Here is a 19,524-nt window from a genome sequence, read left to right as displayed (position 1 = left end):
ATCAGTGGGTGTAGCTTAACTCTTTCTTGGAATAGTGGTGAGGATTGTTTAATCCATACTCTCCCATTGCAACTTTGATATAGATCCATGCCATATGCGAAAATGTGAGTTCTTTTATTCACAAACAGATGTGGAGGACACACCCTTCACACTACTTACACGGCAAATTTCATTTATAGGAGATTTAATTTTAAGAAAAATTCTATATGAGAACTTTACACCATACACTTTGCCCTAATCAATATGTGATTTATCATTTTGATCCTTCTAATTTTTTTTTTTTATAACGATTTTATTCTATTTCAAAGTGATTTTGAGATAGCAATACTCACAAATAGTGTTGGGAATGAGAATTTTTAAACCAATACTCAAAAAGTGATTTCCTTTCGGTGGTAATGCTTTTTGCATTGGCTGCAATATATATATATATATATATATATATATATAAATAGAAACATGCAGAAAAGTTCTGCAAAGAGTTGCAAATTTCTTAACTATTTAATTTTCTAAGGGCAAATGATTTGTATAACATAGTATCTTTATCTTTGATGCTAAGCTATGTTTGAGATTTTAGCTCACAGATTTTGGTTTTTAATTTAAAATTATTATAATTTTTTTTTTTTTTTACTTTAAGTTGAATTTTTAAAAAATAAAAATAGGAAAACTAAACATGTGGCGGTCTTGCTGTGCTAACTGGTGAGCCACTTGATTTGCATTCCTCTTTACATGGTTAATCTCCCAACTTATATTAGCCAAGATGGTGTGAACATCCTTCCACAAGGCATCCAAATATGCCATTTTGCTGTTTATGTTGTTTTATTGCCTTCACAACCCGAATTGAGTCCAGTTCAAAAACTACATTATGTAAATTAAGCTCTTTACACACATTTGCAATTGATATTAATCCTCTAGCTTTTGCCATGGTAGATTGTGAGTAAAACTATAATAGTTGCATAAATGAAGCCAATAAATCACCCTCACAGTCTCTAATTACCACCCCAACTCCAATTTTGTTGCCTCTTTCTCTCATTGCTACATCCCAATTGATTTTGATCCAATTTGCACCAAAAGGTTTCCAATGAGTAGAGCACAGTTGATTATCATTGGGTCTCGAATTGTGTTACTTGTTGTGCTCTTGTTGAAAGTCCTGATATGCCTATATAGTTCTATTCATCAGAATTAAAGGGGGTAGAAAATAATCTTCAAACAACATTTTGTTCCTTCTTATCCACAAAAATCTGGCTATTTCTACAAACAAGCATATTTCAGTTGTTCCTATTCTCTGAAGCATTTGCATGAAAATGGCTCCAAACTCTTCTTGTGTGATTGTAGCTTTTTGAAATTTTTGACTTCCTAACATCCATGCATCCTGTGTAGATGGACAAGTCCCAAGATATGACCTTGAGTTTCTTTAGCTTGTTGACAGATTAGATAGAAAGGGTCATTTACAATTTTCCTCTTGTATAAATTTTGTTTAGTGGGTAAAGCATCATGACATGCATGCCAAATTAATATTTTGACAGCATTTGTGGTTTGAATTTGCCATATTTGCTTCCATAATTCTCTATGCTCTCCCTCCGTTAAAGTTTCTCCTATTTTCTAATCTTGCCTCTGCTTACATAGGTGATAGGCACTCTTGACTGAGAAACACCCATTAGTAGTATGCTTCCATGCCAATGTATCTTTAGATCTGGTTTGTGCTACAAGTATCTTTACAATGTCACACCAATGCAATTAAAAAAATAACTTGAAAAAAAAAGTTAGAAATGGGAGTGCATACGGACTGAAATGGAGAACTAATTACGGTTTCAGGTAGATCACCACTAAAATGAACCTTTTATATCCTTCAACCAAAAGCTGCTACATCAAATTTTCATCATATGTAAAATAAGTTCACATGAAAAATTTTAGAAAAAAATATGGTGGTGGCCACCCCACATTGGGTAGCTGTAGATCATCCTAGGGCAAGGCAAATCTAAGCCACTCTAAGAAGTAGACAAAATGTTTAGTTTAGAATAGAAACCACCTTATCCAGTCGCAGTTGCCACACAGAGGGACAATCAATCAAAGGTGACTAGTGTTGGTGATAAAAGTAGTGTAGAAATAGAGAAGGGGTCTTTTATTTCAAGGTTTTATGTTTATATTTTATGGTTTTTATAATACCCAAGCCAAAGCCCAGGCTCAGGTTCGCAAAGAAGTCATCCCTTCTACAGAACGGCATCATTTTGGGTAAGTGAAGTTCTTCTCCTTTCCTTCTTTCTCCCTTTCCACCAATAGTTTCTCCTTCTTTTTCTCTTCAGTTTCCTTCTACCTATGTTAATTCATAAATTTGCATAACAAATTAGAAAGGAGGAAAGAATTATTCCCAAGCCACGATGATGATTCAGGCTTTGATACGCTGCTCTTCGCATTCATCTATGAAATAAATAGCAAATAAGAAAATAAAAACAAATAAAGAGAGCCACGAGAATTTGTGTGGTTTGGCATAAAAGTTTATATCCACAGGTTGTTTCGGGGAAAATCCACTATAATGGTCGATTTTATAATCTCTCATCGTCTCACATATCTCACAATACAATAGAGGAATTTAGGGTTTCAGGAGGTTGAAGATAATGCGTCCCTTGAGAGGAGATCCTTTGGAGTAGCTATGTGTGGTGGAATTTGTATGTAAGGAGCTTTTATAGATTTGTGCATATCTCCTTCTTATATAGAGGTCTATTTCCTTGGAATGATTGAGTCCAACTTACCTTGTAAAGTCTTTTCATTTCCAGAGTCTGGGTCTCTTTCCTTATTTCTTCTTGGCCTTTTCTTTTATCTTGATTTTGACTTTATCTCGGGGCTAAATTATAGGTTACTGATTTGATCCCTACACTCTATTTTTCCTCTTACCGTCCTCCCCATTCACCCACACCATTTCAATTCTCACTCCATCTCTCTCTCATTCTTGCGTTGGTTAGGTTTGGTGAGGTTTGCTGCCATAGCTACTTCTAAGGTTCCAATTGTAGATGAGTCCCATCGCCTAAGTTTGGCACCAATAAGTTTTCCACACTCCCTCTCACGCTCTTTGTTCCCTTTCTCTTTCTCTCTCCATGCCCCACTTCCTCACAAATTCTCTCTCACAAATCACTCTACTCTCCGTCGTGCATTGTTGTTGTCTAGGTGCCGTCGTAAGGTGCCCTTCATCACATTGGTAAGTCCTGTGTCTATGTTCATGTTTTTCTCTCTCCCTCTCTTTCTCTCTCTTGTCTCTATTTTTTTCATTGGATTTATTTTTCCTTTGAATGTGCTTTAGCTCATCCCTTGGCTTCTCTTGCCTTTCTCTAGTCTCTATTTTGATTCTAGCCATCTTGCTTCACCACCCTTCAATCAATTATACCACGCCTTTGATTTTCATTTCTTCCACCAAGCGATTATCTCCCCAATTTTGGAAATTAATTTCTAATGTGGGTGCTAAATGATGATCACAGAGTAGTAATTTCACCTCTAGGCAATGCCCCTCATTCTCACGTGTGACAGACCACCACAACGCGATTTGAATAAGTTACTGTGACGACCAGGATTAAGCTAACCCTCTTAGTTTATTTTTGGTGTATTATTTAGGGCCAAGCAAGGTGGAGTAGCCCAATTAGAAATTAGGTTTGGTATAGACACATGCCCAACCCAATTCCTTGGATGCCACATGTCATCCAATGGAACCTACAACTAAGACATTATGAATCTGGACTGAATTGAGGAAAAAGAGGTGAGAGATTTTAGGGTATTGGTCTTACACGCCTACCCTAGGGGATCACCCACCTTCTTGCCATGTGTCATGCATGCAAGAAAGCTTGCTTGTAAGAAGAGGTATTGTGACACTTGTCACTAGTAGAGGAAGGTTTCTAGAAGGGAAACGATGAGTGGAGCCTAGGGAAGACAAAGGGACAAGGCACGGCAACCATAGAAGAGAAAGGGTTTCAGTTTCCAGAAGGAGTTGCAATGTGTCATGCATGCAAGATAGAAGATGAAGGGTTTTGCCTTGGGAATGGGTGAAATCTACATGGGAGATGAAGAGCCACACATCTAAGGGTTCTAGAATGATCTTGGTGGGAAGCTCTTTGAGATGGACGATACTTGGGAAGGGTGCTTGCCATCCATGCCTAATCACATTTCTCCAAGACTTTGGAAAGATTAAGGATCACCTTGGGAATTGAAGGGTTTTGGCAGCCACCTCACTCACGCACGCTTTACTTGCCACTTGGCAAGCATACACACGAGTAGAGCTTCAAGAAAAAATCTTGGGTTTTGAAATAGACCCTTTTGCCACTAGATACAATGGACATAGACACTTGAAGAAGGGCAAAGAAGGAACTAGGGTTTCGGTTTGGAGGGCTTTATTCCACTTGTCCAAAGGATTAGTTTTTGTTCCCAACACAATCTCATGATGGGAAAAGAGGAAGAGTCACACGGTGGTGATACCATTTGGCATCCATGCACCAAAATTTTCTAGAGAGGGGAGATCACGCCTATAAGAAGGGGGAATCGAAAGACCAAGAGTCTTTTTGGGACTTTTTGAAGACAGGCTTAGAAATTTTGGTCACTCACTTTCTCTCTACTCTCTACCATTTTCTCTTCACTCAAACACCATTCACGCCACCCTTTATCCAAACAAGCTTTGTTCTAAGTATTCGCAAGACTAGAGTCATCTTTTACCAAGGGAAAGCCACGAGGTAAGGAAGAACCAATCGTTTCTTTTCTTGTTTCTCACACACGGCCAAGAGAGGGAATGCTTCGGTTTTTCCACATGTTCTTCATGAACAAGTGCTCTCACACACATGACCAAAGGAAGGAGAATTCTTTCAGTTTTTGGGGTGATTTTCCACATGAGCATGCACATGTACATTCCAAATACTTAGGGTTTCTTCTTCCAAGTGTCAGAATCCAAACCATTTTTTGGTCAAGTTTTGATGATGAATATTTGTAAGAGGAAGGAAGGCCATGGCCTAGGCACTTGTTTGAAAAACTAGGGTTTTATTCTTTAGAGTTTTGGACCTATGGAAGAAACTTGAAGATTAGGATTTTTCTTGTCTTCAAGAAAAAACTAAAGCATTCACTCACTCACTCATGCATAGATTCGGGTTTAGGAGGAGTTGATTCTTATGACTATGTTGACATATTTTTCAGCTTGCTTATTTCATTGGACCTTGGATTTTCTTAAGTGAACCTCTAACTTACTCTCAGATATCCTATGTATATGTTATGTAAACTCATTTGTTTGTTTATTTGCATATTTGTATTTGAGGTGATGATACTTTATCATGTCTATATTCAGTTTCTAAAGTGTTTGCGTACCATGTTATTGGATTGGTTTGTTATTATTTGATTTACATCATAAAAATGAGATGTGATGCCACATCTAGGGTTCGAACTTGCATGCTTTAAAATGCTTGTGAATACTTGTTGTGTAACCAAATCCATTAGTGGTTCAAGTCCATGAAATACTTGCTTTTCCATATGTATATTGACATGCATGATTCGGCTATATATGTATGTGTATTGGTAATGTTCCACCGAATGCATTAGAAGATTCTAAGTTCATGAAAAGATTCTATATTGTATGTTTCAATCATTGGCATGTTTCGGTTATGAGTATGAATGATGTGTTATCAATATATGTTTGAAGTTCTAAGTGCATAAAACAAATATCCATGCATATTAGGGTTTTCATGTTTCAGCCAAGATATAAATGTTTTGTTCTTTGTTTGTTGTTCAAATGCCTTGGAATTATTGATTAAGAACTTGGTTGCATGTTCTAATGTTTTTAAGCTGTAATGCAGAATGTACATGGTTGTGCATGATTCATGATGATTGGTTTATGTTAAGTCTCGGCATGCATTAGTACATGTCTCATGAAAGTATAGGGTTTCATAGTCCATGTCATATGCATTGGGTTTGTGAACCTTTTCTGAAAAGAAAAGAGTTGTTTAAAATTTTGTCATGACCCCAAACGCTAGGACAGGGGAATTCCCTAGTAGAACCCCTCTATCTACTTAGGAGTGATTAAAATAGAGTGGTAACCCTTAAGTTGATGAGGTACAATTGACGAGTCTCGAATGGTTTCTAAAAGGAAAGGATACCGGAGTGGGGTTGCACCCAAAGCTAGTGTGTGGCATTCAGTGAAAGCAAAAAGGTGAACTACTGTATTAAGTATGATTAAGAATAAGACGTAGTTACATTGGTCAAAGTTGGCCAATGGTTGATGCGGTAACTAGTGGGAAACACGTGGTGCAGAGGGGAGCCGTGAGGTATCTAATCATATGCTTAAAGTCAAGAATAAGGCCTTGAACTCAAAGACATGTTATGCTATGTTATATGAATTAGAACCTAAACTCATATGTATGTTTTAATATTCAAGAAAGAAATGATGAAAAGAGGTTTTATGAAGAAGTTTTAAAAGCTATGTTATATGTTGTGTTTTCAAAAGTCAAATGCATAAGTAAAAGTTCATATCCATGCATTCATTTTGGTTTGCACTTGTATGCTTAAGATATCCGTCGTACGTTATTTGTTTACTTTTTGAGATTTCTTAAAATCTCACTATAGTAATTTCCACTACCATTCCCTCACTCAGGATGGTAGAAGTTACCATTCCCTCACTCAGAATGGTAGAAGTTGTAACAAAAACACAAGAGGAAAACCATGGGCAAGCGGAAGAGACCAGCTCTCCAAATACCTAGGGAGACACCAAAGAGCCCCTTAACCTCATCAGAGCCATCCATTTTGGAGGTTGGTAGTCGCCGACCAGTTCATTATCGAAGTTCTACAGCTCTTCGAGGAGTTAAGGAGGATCCTAAACTAGGATAAGACCAAGTATGAATGGCCTAGCTAGAAGACAATTTGCAAGGGACTATTAAGGGTTAGAAAAAGAAGAATATTTTGATGGCTTAAGAAAGATAGTCCCATGTTTTGGGAGTTCTGAAAAACAATTATGTTCTTTTGAGAGATTTTATCAAATCTGATCTTTTGGGATTTTGTGCTTCGGTACCATGATATTTATTTTATCAATTGACCTTAGTGGAATTTTCACTGTGATTTATTGCATACTACTAGATTAATAGGTGTATTGCATCTTAACTATCATGTACGAGGGGTATGTAGTCTTGTGTTATGTGTCCTGACGCTTCAGTCACCATCCAACCCCAAATTGGGGCTAGGGGCGTCATAGTTACAGTCTCGACACTGTTAATATGTAAGTTGTATGTTGGTGTCTACTTGAAGGTGGTACTATCTCTGTTTGGGTGTTTGAAATTGTGAAGATTATGATCATCCTTAGTGGGTTGGTTTGTGGAGGTTCTTTTGAATGAAATGTTGGAGATGGAGGTTGTACTATCTCTATTTTTGTGTTTGAAATTGTGGAAATTGAGAATGCATAGTGGGTTGATGTGTGTGGCTATTTGAGTTGATGCATGTGGCTAATTGGGTGAATGTGTGGTTGTTTGGGGTTGATGTGTTGTTGTTTAGGCTGTTTGATTGCTTGATTTGTCATTTGTGAGCTATTTGTTTGTGTGATAAATAAGTTAAGAGTAATGTTGTTTTTTGAAAGTGAGTTGTTTGGTTAATGTGCTTGTGGGAAACAGTAAAGCAAATATAAGGAGGATGGGCAGATTTTTGGAAAGTAGTGAATTTCTTTGAATGTTGTGATGAATTTGTACATGTTAAATCGGTAGTTCGGGATACGGATTTTCATTAGTAAAGTTAGTTTTGTGTTTGTTTAGGGTTTCTTAGTAAAGTTAGTTTTGGTGCTTGTTTGGGTTATTAACACTAGGTAAATATTTTCTGGTTTAGATTATGATACTATTAGAGGGCTGGCCCAAGACTTAGATGATACACCGCAAGAATTAGGTAAGTAATGCTCTTATGCTAGACTTTACCTATATAGACTAGGGTGGATTTTATGAAAATTTTGTATATTTTGTTACGGAACGATGGAAACAACCTTGGTCATTTTTTTGCATAACAAACTCACTATATCTGAATAAGAAAAGAAGACTATTTTCTGTCATGACTGGTGTAGACATGAGAATTTTTGGCACTCAATTTCTCAACTGTATAAATAAGAGGGAATATGAAATCCGAAAATCTCTAGCATGACACTATGTTTCTGCTTCCATCTCAACCTTACCATGGGTATAAAACTATGGCCTCTGATTGTGTTGGTACCAACATCTGTATTTCTCGTATCCCGACTTTGGAAATAAAGTGATTTTTTGTGTGGTCTTGCTATGTACACACTCGGGGCTCCGAGAATAATAAAGATAAGATTTCACATTCTGTTTCTACTGGGTTGGCCATCAGGGTTTGCAAAACTCTATTGTTAATGCCTAAGAATAGCACAACAGCCTGGAAGGGGAGAAAGATCCATTCTTAGCCCCCCTATGGTTGTTTTGTGCCTTGATTACTGTTGTGTGGAGCCCTTGACGATGGTTCGGTGAGGCTGTACGGTGTCCATGCATACGTTCATGGCAGTGAATAGTAAATAAATACAGAGAAAATAAATAGAGGGAGACACACATATTTATATGGTTTGGCACTAAGCCTACGTTCACAGGGGCTTGGGGAGGGGAGAATCCATTATAATATGCTTGTTTACAATCTCTCATAGTCTCTCGTCCTCATTCTACAATGGAGATCTGAATTCTATCTTCTGGTTTTCAACCTCTTAATAGAGTCTTTGTGGTGAGGTTGAAGACGGTGAAGTCTCGAAGAAGCCTGCTCCCCCTCCTATCCCTGAAGTCGTATGTCTGTACCTTTTATCTCCTGCCCCCCTTTGCTTCATGTCACTTCCATTTGCTTTATGTCACATCACCCATTTTCCATTCTAACACTCTACCCTCCCACATCCCTTTGTCTTGTCCTTTCCTCTCTCTTTCTTCCCTCCTGATGAGTTCCTTCCCTTGGGCTGAGTCTAGGAAATACCATGGGCTAGTTATATTTTAGCCCTTACAATTTCCCTCAATTCTTAAGGGAAATTTGTTCCAAAAATAAAACCTTGAAAATCTATAAAGAAAAAATATGAAATTTAAATAATCTACCAAAGTCCATAGAGAAATAAATTTAGGGTGCAGGTTCCTAGTTATCTATCCCTCTCACATTAAATAGTAGAGATTTCCAAGCGCAGGATTAGGCGGGAGTGGGCTTGACCGTGTGAAGTGTGAGCGCGAGGGCTAGCTTAGCGAGATAAGTGGGAGATGGAGTCGACCGCATAGAGTGTAATGACTGGACTCGTCTTGGCGAGGTGAGTGGGAGACAAACTCAACTGCATAAAGTGTGAGTCTAAGACTTGTCTTGGTGAGGTAAGCAGGAGACGGTCTCGACTGCATAAAGTACGAGCAAGGGGCACGACTTGACGAGATGAGGGGGAGAAGGACTTGCCCACATAGAGTGCGAGCACGGGGGCTCGTCTATGGTGGGAGACGTGCTCAACCTCGTGAGTTGCAAGTGCGTAGCTCGGCTATGGAGGGAGATGTGCTCAACTACGTAAAGTACGAGTGCATAGCTTGGCTATGGCAGGAGATGTACTCTACCACATAAGGTGCGAGCGCATAGCTCATCTAGGCGAGGTGGCTTACTCTACCGTGTAAGGTGCAAAGGTCAAGCAGTCGAGTAACATGCCTACCTGTTGGGCGCTAAGTGGGCTGAGCAGCCCTTGGCTCTTCTCATTTTTTGACTCATTGTTAAAAATAACCCAGGAGAGGTGGTCATGGCTCCAGTGTAAATACTATGGGTTTGCTGGAGGAAATGTTGTCTCAGGAATAATGTCAATCAATCAAAAGACTGGATCTGCACTTCATCGTGAGGTAGGTCAGGCCACCTTAAGGCTAGACCGACTTGTTGACCCTCAACGGGAAGATAAGTAAGAGATGTTTGATCGTGCTACAAAAGTCAAATTGGTCAGTGTAAATATTCTCCAATCACAAGTGCAAAATTTGAAAATCTTAATCATCATCCTAGAGGGCGGCGAAGATTAGAGGCTTGGCATTTGCTGGAGGAGATGCGATTCCTGGAGTAACGTTGGGCAATCAAAAGACTGAACCGACACTTTGCAGTGTGGTAGGCCAGGCTGTCTAAAGGCTGGACACTCCGGTTGACCCTCAACCGGAAGGTAAGTAAGAGATGTTTGATCATGCTACAAAAGTGAAATCAGTTAGTGTAAACAAACTCCAATCACGGGTGCAAAATTAGTAAACCTGAGTTGTCTTGCTGGGGTGCATTGAAGGTCTAAGGCATTACTCATTTGGTCTCTCAAGTTTGATGGAGATGGAGTGTGGCAAGGGTCTGAGGCGTTATCTGTTTGGCCTTCTGTTGGAAGAGATGGCAATGATCGTATCACAGCGGTAACTTGCTGTTCATCAGTGAGATTATTGCTAGCAGTCTTCAGATCACGAATCAAGGCAGACATCGACCTCAAATGCTCAGTCATGGTATGTTTAGGGTCCATAACATACTGCTCAAACCCTAAGGTGAGGGCACAAAGCCTAGTAGCTGATGTCCCCCCATAGGTGATTTTCAGTTGGTTCCAGATGTCTTGCACAATTGGGCTGTTCTCAAACTCCCCAATAAGATCATTGTTCATACTTCTAAGCATGGTAAAGCATGCACACCGATCTTTCTTTGCCCAAGCCTGATAGGCTTCCATATTATGACGATGTTAGGAAGTATTTCTTTCCTCAGGTTGAATCATGAAGTGAGACAGATTCTCAAGGACATCTTGTTCATTAAGAAAATATTGGATTTTTCTATGCCACATATCATAGTTGATCCCATCCAATTTCTCTCCTTTAGTAAGGTCAGTAATTACGTTCTTAGTGGCCATTATCATTACATTCATTGCGCGAGATTGACATTAGTACACATTTAATTTTATTCCAAAATCTAACTAGACTATGGAATTCCATCCTACATAGTGAAATTGAAAATTTCGTGAAAAGTTAGTAATCATCTCCCACTATATGATTCAAAATACCATATCCAATTAATTTTGAATAAAATTTATGAAATTTTTTTTTAAATACTCAAAACTCATGCACATATACTTCATTCATTAAAAATGAGAATTCACAATCATTGCACTAAACATATTGCGCATAAGCTCCACCCGAAGTCTCATTGATAATTTGGTACATCATGTTAAGATGACCTTAAAGTATATCGATAAACGTGAAACACATCCCTTTACATGGCCTCAACAATAAAATTACATTTCCAAAGAAAATAATACTATAAATTTTTTAGGAGAACAATAAATAAATAGGAATGCCACGTCATCGATATACTTATAAGGTACACTTTATCCATTCACATAAAAAAAATATATATACATTACACATCAGCCCAACAAATTACCAATGTACACTCTATCCATTTATATATATATATAAAGCTACTGAACTCAAACATTCAATCGTAGTAGTATGCATGATGGTTTAATGGATAGAGAGCCCACATTCTCAACTAATGAGAAGCGTTTCATAGGTCCTCAAAACTAGGGACATATATTCAATGTGGACATACATTTAATAATAATTCAATACATATATCCACAACTAATTTATATAAATATCATATAACACAGAAAAATTGGACCTGAAGAAGTATGACAAAAAGATTCCAATTTTTTTTTAAACATTTTAAAAACATTTTGGCTCTTTATTTCAACCAAAAAAATATGAATTAACTTTAGACACCAACACATTATTACACTTGCCAGAAGTGACAAAATATGGTGTCGGAATCCGCTGCACACGCCCTCACGCGCAGCCTATGCGTGTGGGCTTCGTTTTTGCTTTAGAGTTTGTTTTGCCTCTGCTTCACTTGTTGCAGCGGAGAGTGCACATCACTTCCACCTCTCACGGTGTTTTCAGACTTCTAAACACAAATTTTAGTGATTTTCATGTGTATATTTGTCGGTAAAGTGATAAAAAATGGATTTAAGTGGATGGGTGGACTACACTCTCTCTTACCAAGAGTGGGACAGGAAAAAAAACTGTTCATCATCTTCTTCCTCAGGCCAAAAACTCTGGTTTTTTTTTTCAATTTCAAGCACCCATGTTCAATCGATCATAACTTACTCATATGAAGTCCAAATCAAGCATATGATATATCAAATTAAATCTAATGAACCTAGCTTTCTAAAAATATAAATATTTATTTCCATAAAATAAGATATGGTTGGTTAAAATGGGGCTCAAAGTCAAGGTCTCAACATGAACTTTAAAAACTAGGGTTTCAAATTTCTTCTTCTATATGCAACGAAATTTCACCAAATTTAATAGAAATTTTTGTGACATTATAAGGAATATTTTCATGTAAATAATTCAACCTTAAACATGTCATACCGTAGTTTCTATTGAAAAATCTGAAACACAAACAATCATGGCATATCATCAATTACATGCTTTTACACTCATTTCAAAGCATCAAACAATATGTAATCATATTCATATGGGCGAAAACAAGCAGCATAGACTCTGTTACCAATATTAAATAAGGTTAAATCGAATTACCTCAAGGAGCGGGATTTCCACAAGGTCGGATCTTTGCTCGTCTTACGACACACGTCACTTTGTTGTTTGCATTTCTACGTCACTTTGGAGGCTGCTAAAGTCTCTTAGAAAATTTCACGCTTCAAGATCAAAAGATGTAAATAGTTTCTCTAAGAAAATGTAGAGAGAGAATGGAGTTTATCTTATACTTTTCCACACCCCAAATAAATGTACGTACACTCAATTTAAAAGAGTTTTCACACCTGGAAGTTAATTAACTTCCCTAAATATGAGGAAGTTAAATAAGCTCCCTAAAGTTGTGATAGTGGTGGGGAGTTAACAAATAACTTCCCCACCTATGTGGAGTAGTGGACACAACTTGGTCGTGGGATTCACCCATTACCAACACGTTACATTGTTTATTGCATACTGTTAGTATATTTATGAGCATTGCATATTATCTGTCATGAGCATGAGCATTTCAGTCACCGCCCAATCTCAAGCGGGGGCTAGTGACACCACAAAATGTGTTAAAGGATATCATTGATATTATATTTTTGTGGAAGTATGTATAATTTTATTAAAGGAGTTTTACATGTTATGGAGTTGTTTTCCATGTGATCATTAGAATCTAGATGTACTATTTACATGTGATTGTTTGTGACAGGAACTAACTCACTTACCTTCTGGATACGGGACGTTACTGTTTTAATATCAAAATTATTTTAGCTATTGCACAAACAAAAGATTACAAAAATATATATATGTTAAGATATGAGATATTATCTTAGAGATGTCTTCCCACTTTTCTTAATTCTTCTTCTCGTTCTTCCTCCTTTTCTTTTCTCTCTCTTTAACTCTTATCTTACTGGATGACAAAACATAAGGGTGTACCCACGATAGCTTTGAAAAGAACATGGGGCGCACATGCACCCATATTGACATTGAGAGGAACAAGGCGTGAGTACCCTTGTTGCGTGAATGGGTCAATCGAGTGCCCCATGCATGTTCAAATAGACCAAGACCACATGATGATCCCCAAGACGTTACATCCTTACTTTTTTTTCATAATTACTTTATTAACCTCAATCTTAGATTTAATAACTCTATCATTGGCTTATTCATCTGTCGATCTTACAAAATTTACTTATAAACCAGTTATTTAATTGTAAAAATAAAAATAAAAAATTAATTCATTGTGGTATATTAACTTAAATTATCTTTAGAAGTTATCTCCTTAATCATTATATTGTAATTTTATTTTGCTTAGGGATACACTTAATTTATATTATTATCATTAAATTTTTTTAAAAATATATGTATATTTGACTTTTTGAGGCCAATATTAGTTCTGCAGCTATGATATGAAAAAAACCAATAAGGCGGCACAGACACTTTAGAAGCGGCACCGATGACAACAGCCATACATACAGATGTCTAAAGAAGTATGGCATGCAAACCGTCCAATCCATTCTTGTTTTGGACCCGATCCGACCCATATGCATACTAGGGCCAAAACGACCCAATCCGTAACATTCGAGTCGGGTGAGATCTAAAGAAGAATACACTAATATTCACACAACATCACTACACTTTAACTAATTATCGGATAGATCGGATTGGTTCAGAAGGGCTATTTGGTCCAATAGGCTTTTTGCACAGACCTAATATTATGGGTGGCTTGTAAGCAAGTGAGACAATTGGATGAAGAAGTGGTACTACTACGGGCATATGATCATTTAGAAGAAATGGGGATTCGAGTTTGTTGTTGTAAAGAAGTGCTTGCACATGTTAGAAGTTATACAAATTAATCATTTGTAAACCTTGTTTATGTTGACTGGCCTTGTCTAGAAGAGCGAGTTTAAGTTTTCACATTCAACCCTAACTAGTGCGGCGCGCGGGGAAGGAGGGCTTTACCTTTGTGGTGACAATATTTCATATGAATCCACACTTTTTCAATTAGACGGAGGATTGCTATAAGAAAGGGCAACAAAGAAACAGGAGACTTGAGGCTTCCCATCATGGATGCCTTCAATGCAAGGGAACAAAATAACCTTGTGGGTCCCCAGTACATGCTCAGGACAGCTATCCCCCATAATATCATGTAACAGCCTGCAATCTCTAGATCTGCATGCACTTTTTCTTTTTCATTGGTCTTGATTAACTCTGACAAAATTGAGTCGTGTCATACACCAAGGATATATAGTCCCAAAGAAATATTTTTGTTAAGCAAGTGGCCGGATTTCAAACTCTTGACCTTGCTTATGATAGCTCCGGTAATTATTTGAGCTGCAGTACTAAAATTGAAGGCTGAACTGAGCAGTGAAAGTCCCAAAACACAGGACTAAAAAGATTTTAAAAAGTAAAAAATAAAAATAAAAAAGATCGTGTTATATATATATATATATATATATCATGTAATTCAACAGATATATATATATATATATCATGTATGCAGCTTGTTGAATTCCTAATGAAAACCCGGCCCTATGCATGTCATGAAAGAAAAAACCAAGGTCGAGGGAGATACTGTTATTTTGACCCACAACAGACAGAAAATCAATTAAGTAGGCGCTCATCAAAACCCAAAACATTGACAGTACTGTCAAGATTTCAAGATCCCTTGAAGATCATATCCCCAGACCAAATTAAAGATGAGTAAAAAAATCAAATCCCTTGCCTAGCTAGCTAGCTCCTGCTGATCTCCATGCTCATGACTTTTAACTGGTTGTTGTCACCACAAAAAGGAAAAGTGGGACCCCAAGTATCTTGAATTAGGCACCGATCTCCTATTCCCATTTGAGTAATTAGAAAGCCTTTGGATGGATTCGGCCGTGCTGAATCCATTCATGACATTTGGACGGTGGCTTTTGTTGTCTGCCCTTTTTGGCTGTCATCACGCCCTTCTTGATCATGATTGATGCATTCCCTCTCCTAACTTTCATCATGCTACAAAACTTCTGCACACTTCACTAGTACTTATCAACTTAGGCGTTCTTCCTATATACATATACATCCCATTGCTTGCCTAAAGCATTAATACTGCATGCAGGAATACTTATATATGCTTAAGTAGTCGAGTAGCACAGCCAGCTAATACCAGAGTTCGTCGAAAGTGCCTCGCACAAAGAAGTAGAGAGCTCGGAGCAGCCAAGGATGACTTGCCGGCATTGGCGAAATTATATATGGTATTGATATCTATGGCTGCTGGCCGGCAAGTTGCCTTTGGCTACGCTGGGCTCTTTTCTTCCTATGTGAGGCACTAATACGGCAAAATGATCATCTGGCATCGATCACAACAACTTGGCATGGTTGCAGCTGGAAATTGACTTAATGCAAAGAAGGTATATTTGTAACTCTTGAGTTGCAGCCATCAATGCAGGGCGCTAGCTCCGACAATCATGCAATGCCGACCAACGTAAGTACCCCATATCATATAGCTTTTGAGTAGTGGTATGGATAAACTCTTTTACAATTTCTTACAACTTCATTTTAAATAAATAGTATTTTGTAAAATAATGATACTCCTACGATTATATTTTGTCCTACATTTAAAAAATATGGATCATTATAAAAAAAGAAAAATGATATTTGACCTCATGAGTTTGCCCCTCAAAATCGCTGCTCTAGTATTTTATTTTATTTTTTTTTTTATTTTTTTTTAATGGTTAAGAAACGCACTATATGGTAAGTGGTGGGTTTTTTTATCACTAAAAATGTTTAAAGATGTTTAAAAAATTATTGAAAGAAAAAGAAAAAAATTGCAATTACACCAGTAATAAGTTTAAGATCATGGATTGAACAGCAATACCCTATAAAATAAATATTTATTTGTAGTTAGTAATTTGTTAAAAAAATAATTATTTTCTATTAAAAATTAGTCAAATCTTATCACAAATTAATAAGTAACTTATGATTATATCATGTGTTATCATGATGTGCATCATCATGATCACATGCTTGTCATCATTTTTCTATAAGTACTACCACTCAACCTCTTCAGGATCTGAAGGGCCAATTCAGTTGTTGAAAAGTATCTATTTCTTCCCTGCCAAACTAAAAGTTCATGAATTTTTTTTCTTTTTTTTTCTCTCATTTTTCTTCTGCTCGTGAAAAGCTTTAGAGTTTAATTACTTCTAATGTCACTAATAAGCATCCCAATACTAGTTCAAGACTCTTTGGCTTTAGTTATTGCTTGAATAGCTTGAAGAGAATCTCCCTCGAGTATGATATTTGTTAGCCCCAACTCAGTTTCAAAGATGATTGCTTAGAGAGCAACAAAGGTTTTCGCAAGTAATGGATTAGGAAATAAACTCCTATTCATTCTCAAAGTAGCCATGATTGTTCCTTCCAAATCTTTAGCTATAACCCCAATTCCAATCTTGTAAAGAGCTTTGTTGATTGCAGCATCCCAATAGAGGTTAATGGAGTTTTGTGGAGGTGTCCAACACTGAGGTTGATTGCTAATAGCTTCTGGTGAGCTTGTTCTCTCTACCTAAATTACCTTCATCTCCTACAAAATTTGTTTAGAATGCAACACCACATGATTTCTTGGATGGGTTAAAAATGAAATAAAAACATAATCATTCCTTCTCAACCATATTCTTCTAGCAACTATAGAAATTTCCTCATTTTGTTCCTTCTCAAAGGTTTCACAGATGTTTTTCATTAACTGCATAAAATTCATCTTAGTAAAACTACTTTTCTGTATTTTATTGGTACATTGACTCTAGACATCTCGAGTTGCAATGCATCCCCACAATGCATGATCCACTAACTCTTCCTCCTCTATGCAGATAGGGCATTTTGGGTTCTCCACAACTTTCTTTCTGAATAGATTCAAGTTTGTAGGGAGTGCTTCTAAGGATTCTCTCCACAAGAAAACTTTATCAGCATTTGGAATGTTTAGCTTCTGAATTATTGGCCATACTCTCCTTTGTCTTTTACTTTTAGAAGACTGCCTTTTAGTTCTCTCTTGAATTTCTTTTTGCATATGGCAAGCACTCTTAATTGAAAACTGTCCATTTGTAGTGCCTCTCCATAGTAGCTTTTATGGACTATTGCAGAAACTTAGTGGAATTTTCATGATGGTTTAAGCTTCTTCTATTGAGAAAGTTTCTACAATCAGATCAGAATGTATCCAGTGATTAGTATTTGAGTCTATTAAGGCTTGCACTTTTGAATCTTCCTCAAGGATCTTTACAGCAATATGGACTTAGAATGAAGTGGATGGGGTAACCATTTGTCTTTCCATATTTGAACTTGTTCACCATTGCCAATTTTCCATATTGTTCATTCTTTTAACGTATGTCTTGTTGCTAGGATACTTCTCTAGATAAATGATGGTTTGCTGCTAACTTTAGCCCAAAAGAAAGAGACCTCAGCAAGATATTTGAACTTTAGAACTTGTGAAGCTAAAGAGTTAGGGCTTTGGATAAGCCTCCAACATTTCTTTGCAAGCATGGCATGGTAAAACTTTCCAAGTCCCTAAATCCTAACCCACCAGTAGACTTAGCCTTTCCCATCCTATTCCAAGAAACTCAATTTATTTTTCTTTCTTTGTCTTGTTGTCCCCACTAGTATTGTCATATAACTCAATTGATATTTCTAGTAAGGGAGTTAGGGAGTTTGAAAACTCCTACATTGTACGTGGAAAATTAAAAATAAAAACATTGAAAAAAGATAAAAGCATACCCACAATCAGAGGCCTTATGGGTGGCCAAGATTTGCCACCCTATGGAGGGCATTTAGGCAATCTACCCAATAGGCAACTCAATCTAGGCTTCCCAAGATATGATCATCTAGAACCATCCGAGAGTGTCGCATGGCTCTTTTTTTTTTTTTTTCTAAATTGCTTTTGTTTTAGTTGTATTGTATTTATTATATTGTTAGGTTTTTTCATTTTTTTCTTTGAAAATTTTCTCTATAAAGTTTTCTATAATCTCTTTATTATTTTAAGTCAACATGAACATGTGGCTAGGATATCTGGTCAAACACTTGATGAGCATCCAGAGTATTTTTGAACTAAACAACATCAACTTATCAGTTATGCCCGAAGTAATCACCAACTTAAACATAACCAACTTTTGAGACCAAGCATATAAAAATGAGATATGACATTTGAGATAAAATACAATAATTAACAATATCACATATAAACTTGTGGCTAGGACATCTTGTCACACACTTGATGAGGATCCATAATAGTTTTGAACTAAACAACATGAACTTATTACTTATGTCCAAAGTATCACCAATTTAAACATAACCAACTTCTAAAATCAAGCATGTAAAAATGAGACATAAATCAAACGATTGCTTACATGAAGCATAGAAAATCTAAATCCAGTTCTGATACCCTATAACAAAACATATGCACCAGCACCACATCTTAATACTTGCTGCACTCGAAGCTAACCAAGTTCAATGGGCTGGCCTAACTACAATGAAAGCATGATCAAGATGATGAGTACACAAACATGGCAATTAGAGACCTTCAAAAAAATAGAATAGAACAGGCTCATAACTAGTTAAGTACATTAAACAACCCACAAACCAATAAATCCAATACCTAACCAACACCCATTTATTCTCGGTATGTAAACCACTCAATCATTTCACATATTACACATTGTCACGCAGATCAATACCTACCCTCAACGATATATTAGCCACTCTCCACATGTTAATGCAAACCAAATTGAAATATAATACCCAACCGGCCCACAAGTCAAACTTAAACATCCACACAACTTACAACAGTTCCAATCCGACCAGCCTGACACACTCAATCACTAAATCAACCAAATAATCCAACCTAACAGCCAACATCAACTCAAAATAGCCTGCATACAAATCCAAAAAACTGTTAACGTGGACTCAACCATTAGTATGCAACTCCAACGCAGTTGACCTATAGCTCAAAATAGGCAACCAACCACATACTAACTTGAGCCTCCACATATCAATCCAATAGTAAAAATATAAATTAAAGCAAACCCAACGT

General features: G+C 37.0%; 1 long non-coding RNA gene across 1 annotated transcript; it reads left to right on the top strand.

Annotated features, from left to right (window-relative positions):
• Positions 1–15,482: 15,482 nt before the first annotated feature.
• Positions 15,483–18,030, top strand: LOC122297330. Its single transcript, XR_006238720.1, has 3 exons — positions 15,483–15,936; positions 16,926–16,994; positions 17,315–18,030. It is a non-coding gene; the product is annotated as an uncharacterized LOC122297330 (long non-coding RNA).
• Positions 18,031–19,524: the final 1,494 nt, after the last annotated feature.

The sequence above is a fragment of the Carya illinoinensis genome, chromosome 15 (genome assembly GCF_018687715.1).
Source record: "Carya illinoinensis cultivar Pawnee chromosome 15, C.illinoinensisPawnee_v1, whole genome shotgun sequence".
In the NCBI taxonomy this organism is placed as follows: Eukaryota; Viridiplantae; Streptophyta; class Magnoliopsida; order Fagales; family Juglandaceae; genus Carya; species Carya illinoinensis.
Note: the sequence above shows the minus strand (reverse complement) of the source record. Positions and strands in the feature narration are given on the sequence as shown.